Raw genomic sequence first — 7,554 nt, forward strand, 5'->3', positions numbered from 1 at the left:
CAGCTTCATCAACAGAAGTGCATCGTATCAAAGTTCTGAAGGCTAGAAATCCCAGATCAAAGCATCAACAGAGCCAATTCTTTTGAGGGGCTGTGAGGGAAAATCTGCTGCCGCCTCTCTCCTTGCTTCTGGGGCTTTGCTGGCAAGCTTTTGTGTTCCTTGACATCTGTGACATCACCACGATCTCTGCATCCACCGTCACGTGCTTTCTCCCCCATGTGCATGTCCGTCTCTGTGTTCAAATTTCCCCTTCTTATGAGGAGTCATACTGGATTAGAACCCGCCTTTATGACCTCATCTGAGCCTGATCATCTTGCCATGACCCTATTTCCAAACACTGTCCTATTCACAGGTCCCAAGGCTTTGGACTTCAACACCTTTTGGGTGGAGACAATTCAACCCATAAGAAGCTGAAGGCCGGTGCCTGGGTGGTTCAGTTGGTTAAGCGACTGCCTTCAGCTCAGGTCATGATCCTGGAGTCCCGGGATCGAGTCCCGCATCGGGCTCCCTGCTCAGCAGGGAGTCTGCCTGTCCCTCTGACCTCCTTCCCTCTCATGCTCTCTCTCTACCATTCTCTCTCTCTCTCTCAATAAATAAATAAAAATCTTTAAAAAAAAAAAAAAGAAGCTGAAGGCCTTCCATTCCTATCTTTCAACACAAACAACTTCCTCAAGTGAGTAGGACTTTAGTTCCTTTAGTTTTATCTCATTTAGGTCAGGCACAATTAGTGCCAACAGGAATTCATTTAATGGAGTATTGCACATTGAGCAAAATTTTGTGATGATTTTTTCTGCAGAACAGAGTGCCCCAGTCTGTAGGTCAATTTAGAAACTTATAAACTTTCTCTGGTACCATCTGTACTAGTTTCCTATGGCTGCCGTAACAAATCACTGCAAACTTGGTGGCTTAAAACAACATAAACATATTCTCTTACAGTTCTGAAGACCAGAAGTGTGAAATGGGTTTCACTGGGCTGAAATCAGAGTATCAGCAGGGCCACGTGCCCTCTAGAGCATCTAGGGGAGAATCTGTTTCCTTGCCTTTCACAGCTTCGGTTGGCCATGTATATTCCTTGGCTAACCCTCCACCATCTGCAAATTGAATTGCTCCAAACCCTGCTCCCATAATCACATTGCCTCCTCTTCTGTAGTAAGTAATTATATATCCACTTCTGCCTCCCTCTCATAAGACACTTGGAATAACATTTAGGGCACACCCCGATAATCCAGGACAATCTTCCCATTTTAAAAGCTTTAATTTAATCATATCTCTAAAGTCCTTTTGCCAAATTAGATAACATCCACAGGTTCCATGGATAAGGATCTAAATATATTTGGGGAATATTCTTCAGTTTACCGCACCTACCATCCTAGATCAACTCATCCTAGCTCACCTCATCTTCACAACCATAAACCTTTACCATAAAAGAACACTAGTTTTCCTAGAAATTTCCTCACACTTCCAGTTTTCTTCTCAGATGCAGTTTCCTCTATTCAACATCGTATCAAAGCAAGAGTCTGATTTCCAGCACATGACACCCCACTGATCAGAGCATGGAGAGAGCTGAATTGTAAGAATATTTGTAACTGTTATTAACCTTCAATTCTGAAGACACACTGTAATTTCTCATGCATTATGATTTTTATGGAATCTGCACTACAAGTTTTCTGCAGGATACTAGGAATGCAGTAGAATCTTTTTGGCAAATCAAATAATTTCAAGTATTATAAATTAGGGATGTTTAGTACCTCTTCTTTTAAATTTACTCCTTAATAATTATAAGCCATTTTTTACATGAACTCGGAGCATCCTCTATCAAAATGAATACACGGATAAATGTGCCACATTTGCCACTTGTAGAGGTCAGAAAATATTCTTTCTTGCTCTCCCCATCCCAGCTTCTGTGGGGAAAGTCTACTATCTACCCATTGATGTTGAACTTAACCATGTTGCCTGTTTTCAGTAAGGATATGGGCAGAAATGACAGTGTATCCGTTCTGAGTTTAAGCCTTTAAATGCTTGTTGCAAACTCCTGAGTATGTGGTTGCACAGCATTTTATAGCAATAGTTAAGGCAAACACGGCCACTGTTTGTTTTAATCACTATACCAAGAGTAGCTTCAAAAAGCAATTGGCCCAGGGACGCCTGGGTGGTTCAGTTGGTTAAGCATCTGCCTTCAGCTCATGTCATGACCCCAGCGTTCTGGGATTGAGTCCTGCATGGGGCTCCTTGCTCAATGGCGAGCCTGCTTCTTCCTCTGCCTGCCACTCCCCCTGCTGTGTGCTCTTCTCTAACAAATAAATAAATAAAATCTTAAAAACAAAAAAGCAAGTGACCCTGATATTTGATCTTTAATTAATGTACAGATAAGAAATAAACATCAAAACATCCACTTTAATTTCAATCAGCATATTTGTTATTCCTCAAATTATGTTTATTTTTTTATTAATATGAGTTATTCTTAAGTTAAGCTATCAAGTAAACAGCAGGATGTGAAATTATACATACAGCATGATCTCAATTATGTAAAAAAATCCATAGAAAAAATAATAGTGAATTATTTGGGATAAAGTTTATTTATTATCTGAGTACTCTGTTGTTCACCAAATATGATTTACACTATAGAACTTATATAGTTACTACATATTATTCTATATCCTGTTTGTGACATAGCTGAAATACATATTAACAATTTTTGTTCTTGAGGAAAAGAATCCAGAAATTCACTTAGGAAATTAAACCACAGATAAAATTGTGAAGTTATGATAAGGATTATGATGAGGAGCAAAGAGGTATGTGTCGATGACAGATATTAATTTTGAACAAGTATTTGAGGTTAAGTTTTTCATGTCTTTCTCTGCAATGTGTTAGGTAGGAACATTGTGTTTTTATTTTTTTAATGAAGTGTTATATTTTTTCCTTTTCAACTGAAAGATGATGGTGTGCAATATGTTTTCAAATAATAGAAATAAAAGCTTCAGAGATATTATCCTCACAAATTGTACTATGACTTGGCTTATATTTTTAAGCAACTTATTTTTTGACATTTATTATATTACACCTACAGAAAGTAAAAGAGCTGATTTTTCAATTGTGATTAATTATATGAGTTTTACCTTTTCTTACTTAGAAGCAAGGAGTAAAAAATCATTCAGGGAAGAGCAAGGCTCTGAAGTTGTCACTGCATGTATATTTCAAATTCAGAAAAGAGGGTTTATAGTTTCTGAATATTTAGGAGGAGGGGACCATTAAGAGAGTATGGAGATAAATTGTGTCAAGCCACAAATTTCTAAAATTACCTTGGAAGATGATAATTTTCATTTATTAAGGCATCTAGGTACTCACCCAGCAAGATTGAATTGTATCACACTGTTTTAAATAGTGAAGACCAGTGGTAAACAAGAAATTAGGGTCTTAATTTTTTAGTGATTTAAAAGCTGTTTGACTTTTTTTGTATGAGAAGGCAAGGAGGATTCTGATACTAATGTTGCTAAGGGTTGTTTGTTTGTTTTTCATTTAAAAGAAAAAAAACAAGAAACAAGAAAAAAACTACAGAGCCACAGCTAAAATATTTGGAAGCCATTTAAAAGCAAAATTTTTCTAAGTGTGGACAATCATTTAGTTAAAATCCAAATTTTCTGACATTTTATTAAAACTGTTGACTCCTAGGTCCCACCCGGGTCAGCTACTCGAATCTCAGGGAGGAGAGGCCAGGAATTTCCACTCTTAAGGAGTTTGTCAATGAGCGTAACATCATGCCAACGTCTGAGAACTTTCTTTCTTCTTTTCTTTTCTTTTTTTTTTAAAGATTTTATTTATTTATGTGACAGAGAGAGAGAGAGCACGCAAGAGCAGGAACACAAACAAGGAGAGTGGAAGAGGGAGAAGCAGGGTGCCTGATGTGGGTGGGGCTCGATTCCTTCCTAGGACCCTGGGATCATGACCTGAGGCGTAGCTTAATGACTGAGCCACCGAAGCATCCCTAGTCAGAGAACTTTCAAAGATAAAACTTGGAAGGCACTCCACTAAAAGGTTAAATCTAAATTTACAAATTGCAGATTGATTTTGGTGAACCTTAAAAACATAGATGTTTAAAATTAACATCCGTTTTGGTTTCAGGAAAAAATGTTCAGGAACTCTAAGAACAATTCTGCACAAGCACACCCAAAGGACAGCAAGAGGACAAATCCATATGATGCATTCCTCAACCGGAACATTCCATATTGTAAAAAATGCAATTCTGCCCTGATTAATCTGCACCTTTAATGTATTTCTAGTCCAATCACAATATACTTTGAATCTCTTTTATACGCACATTGAGTTTCCTAGATCTATCCCACATCTTGCACCCTTTATCTTTTTTTAAATTTTTTATTGTTATGTTAATCACCATATATTACATCATTAGTTTTTGATGTAGTGTTCCATGATTTGTTGTTTGTGCATAACACCCAGTGCTCCATGCAGAATGTGCCCTCTTTAATACCCATCACCAGGCTAACCCATCCTCCCACCTCCCTCCCCTCTAGAACCCTCAGTTTGTTTTTCAGAGTCCATCATCTCTCCTGGTTCGTCTCCCCCTCCGACTTACTCCCCTTCATTCTTCCCCTCCTGCTATCTTCCTCTTCTTTTTTTTTTCTTAAGATATATTGCATTATTTGTTTCAGAAGCACAGATCTGTGATTCAACAGTCTTGCACAATTCACAGCGCTCACCATAGCACATACCTCCCCAATGTCTATCACCCAGCCACCCCATCCCTCCCAACCCCCACCACTCCAGCAACACTCAGTTTGTTTCCTGAGATTAAGAATTCCTCATATCGGTGAGGTGATATGATACATGTCTTTCTCTGATTGACTTATTTCACTCAGCATAACACCCTCCAGTTCCACCCATGTTGTTTGCACCCTTCATCTTTAAACTTCTACCTTTCTCTCTTGTTCTGAATTCTGGGATAATTATCGAGCTGGCCGAATAAGTGTGCTTACGCTCCCTTATAACCAGATAACAATCCCAACACTTCAGAGCTTATAACAAGAAAAGATTATTATTATATACAAGAAAAAGATTATTTTTCTCATGCTACTTAGGCATTGCAGTTAGGCTCAGACTCCATAACTCCATATTATCTTTAGGAAGGGACCAGGGCAGAAGGTGCAGCCCCATCAAGGATATCTCCATCTTGAGATGGTGAACCACATTACGCTCTGGAAGCTCTGGTTCAAAAGTGGCGATTCCACTCACATTTCATTTCCCACAGCAAATCAGATGTCCAAGCCTGATGACAGAGGGGTGAAGTATAATCTAGTTTTTGGGCAATATCATCTTCAGGGGGCCCCCACAGAGAGAAAGGGTTTTTTTTTTTGGTAGAATAGTAGTAACATATCATATTAGACTTGTAGCTATCCGGTTTATGTTTTTGTTTGTTTTGTTTTGTTATGCAGTATCTACTACCTCTGCTGAAATTTTAGTTTAATTTAATGATTTTTTTTAACTACAGGATATTATTTTCTTGTTCTCAGAATTTTTATGGTGCTATGAACTTTAAAACTTTCTAATAATGCCATATTTTTTAAATTTCTATTTTCTCAGGGGTTACTCATGGCACAAACTTACAGTCAATGTGGTCTATTGACAGCTTAGACTCATTCAGAAAACATTTACATCATGGTTTAATTGATTCGCTCTATGAGCTTTGTTAGTGGAGGTGAGGTGGGACAGGGTAGAATCCTTTTCCTTACTCCCTAGTGCGCTTTTCTTCCCACCTACTCCCCACCCACAAAGAGTCCCTCTACTGTAATATACCCCCATTTATTGCTGAATTTCTTACATATTTTTGGTGTGTTAAGTATTACACTTTTTGTGTTTTATTGACTGTTTATAGAGTTTTGCTTGTTACATTGATAGGATCATTTCAGCAGGACACTGGAAGTGGGAGAGAGACAAAGTGTGAGCTGTGGTCATAGTATTGACCATCATCTTAGAGAACTAATGAAATGAACATTCGATCCAAGAAGCCAAAAAATGAAAAGCCCTCAAAGTGAAACAAAGGACATAGACGGAAACATTACAGTTGATACATAATATTGGTTTTTAATTTGACAAGACCAACAAAATACATAAAGGCAAACAAATCTGATCAAGGAAAAATAAAAGGAAACAGACATGCACATTTTTTGGAATAATTAAATAGGTATATTCTCAGATATGGAGAAAAGATTAATTCCATGCTATTTAAAATATTTAATAACATTTTAAAAAATTGGAAAGCATTTCAATTTATTAAACTAGCATAACCCTGATAGCAAAATTTCTCAAATAGAGCACTAAGAAATAATCTACAGACCAATCTTTCCACTAAATTTAAAGACATGTAAGATGATTAAAATTGTAGGCTTGGGAGGAAAATAGATGTATAGGTAAATACTTGCTGTATTTTAAAGAAATCTTTTGTGACTTGGATACTTAACTATTCTACATCCTTTCTGTAAAGTGGGATTATGATACCTACCTTAAGAATAACTGTGAGAGCAAAAGAAACAGTCAACAAAACCAAAAGACAACTGACAGAATGGGAGAAGATATTTGTAAATGACATATCAGATAAAAGGCTAGTATCCAAAATCTATAAAGAACTCATCAGACTCAACACCCAAAGAACAAATGATCCAATCAAGAAATGGGCAGAAGACATGAACAGACATTTTTCCAAAGAAGACATCCAAATGGCCAACAGACACATGAAAAAGTGTTCAACATCGCTCGGCATCAGGGAAATCCAAATCAAAACCTCAGTGAGATGCCACCTCACACCAGTCAGAATGGCTAAAATTAACAAGTCAAGAAATGACAGATGTTGGTGGGGATGCGGAGAAAGGGGAACCCTCCTACACTGTTGGTGGGAATGCAAGCTGGTGCAGCCACTCTGGAAAACAGTATGGAGGTTCCTCAAAAAGTTGAAAATAGAGCTACCCTACAACCCAGCAATTGCACTACTGGGTATTTACCCCAAAGATACAAATGTAGGGATCTAAAGGGGTACATGCACCCCGATGTTTATAGCAGCAATGTCCACAATAGCCAAACTATGGAAAGAGCCAAGATGTCTATCAACAGATGAATGGATAAAGAAGATGTGATACACACACACACACACACACACACACACACACACACACACACACACCACAATGGAATATTATGCAGCCATCAAAAGGAAATAAATCTTGCCATTTGCAACAACATGGATGGAACTGGAGGTTATTATGCTGAGTGAAATAAGTCAATCAGAGAAAGACATGTATCATATGACCTCACTGATATGAGGAATTCTTAATCTCAGGAAACAAACTGAGGGCTGCTGGAGTGGTGGGGGGTGGGAGGTATGGCGGCTAGGTGATGGACATTGGGGAGGGTATGTGCTATGGTGAGCGCTGTGAATTGTGTAAGACTGTTGAATCACAGACCTGTACCTCTGAAACAAATAATACATTATATGTTAAAAAAAAAAAGAAGCAGAAGGGGAAGAATGAAAGGGGGGAAATCAGAGGG

At 38.0% G+C, this 7,554-nt stretch overlaps 1 long non-coding RNA gene across 1 annotated transcript; it reads left to right on the top strand.

The window, feature by feature from the left end:
- Window positions 1-299: 299 nt before the first annotated feature.
- Window positions 300-4,308, top strand: LOC141370302 (uncharacterized). Its single transcript, XR_012374207.1, has 4 exons — window positions 300-416; window positions 634-673; window positions 1,478-1,588; window positions 4,134-4,308. It is a non-coding gene; the product is annotated as an uncharacterized lncRNA (long non-coding RNA).
- The last annotated feature ends 3,246 nt before the right edge of the window (window positions 4,309-7,554 follow it).

Source organism: Callorhinus ursinus, unplaced genomic scaffold, assembly GCF_003265705.2.
Source record: "Callorhinus ursinus isolate GAN/ISIS: 27379988/994484 unplaced genomic scaffold, GSC_fseal_2.0 scaffold31, whole genome shotgun sequence".
NCBI classification, from domain to species: domain Eukaryota; kingdom Metazoa; phylum Chordata; class Mammalia; order Carnivora; family Otariidae; genus Callorhinus; species Callorhinus ursinus.